We start from the raw sequence: 550 nt of genomic DNA, 5'->3' as shown, positions 1-550 counted from the left end.
CATCCCTTTCAACGAGTCTAGGTCCTAGAACGTCTTCCCCCCCCCCCCCCCCCAAACTTAGCATCTCTCCACGCTTCCATGGATAACGAATTATAGTAGAGAGGAGAAAGTGGTGGAGTCGGTGATTCCGGGTTCCAGAAGAAGGGGTGGTTTTTTTTTCATTTTCCCTTCTTCTTACTCTTTACAATTAAATAGGGAAATCAGAAAGCTTGTTCAGGGATGAGCCTAAACTGGATTATTTCTTCTGCTAAACTGTAACGTTTATCGTTATAAGTATGTATCGTAGAGTGCCTTCCGTCCCCTGTCCTATAGTCTCTCCTATATCTTGTATTTCTTCTCTACTATATCCTCTATAACCTTCATTGTGTATTATTGTGAATTGGACAAAATAAATTAATTAATTAATTAATTAAAAGGTATACGAGGTAAGCCCTTGTAATTGTAGACCAGTGTTGCTTAACTTAAGCAACTTGGAGATGGGTGGACTTCAACTCCCAGAATTCCGGGAGCCCGCAATGGTGGCTGGAGAATTATGGGAGTTGAAGTCCAC

This window comes from Erythrolamprus reginae, chromosome 12, assembly GCF_031021105.1.
Source record: "Erythrolamprus reginae isolate rEryReg1 chromosome 12, rEryReg1.hap1, whole genome shotgun sequence".
NCBI lineage: Eukaryota > Metazoa > Chordata > Lepidosauria > Squamata > Dipsadidae > Erythrolamprus > Erythrolamprus reginae.
This window is presented reverse-complemented; position numbering follows the sequence as displayed.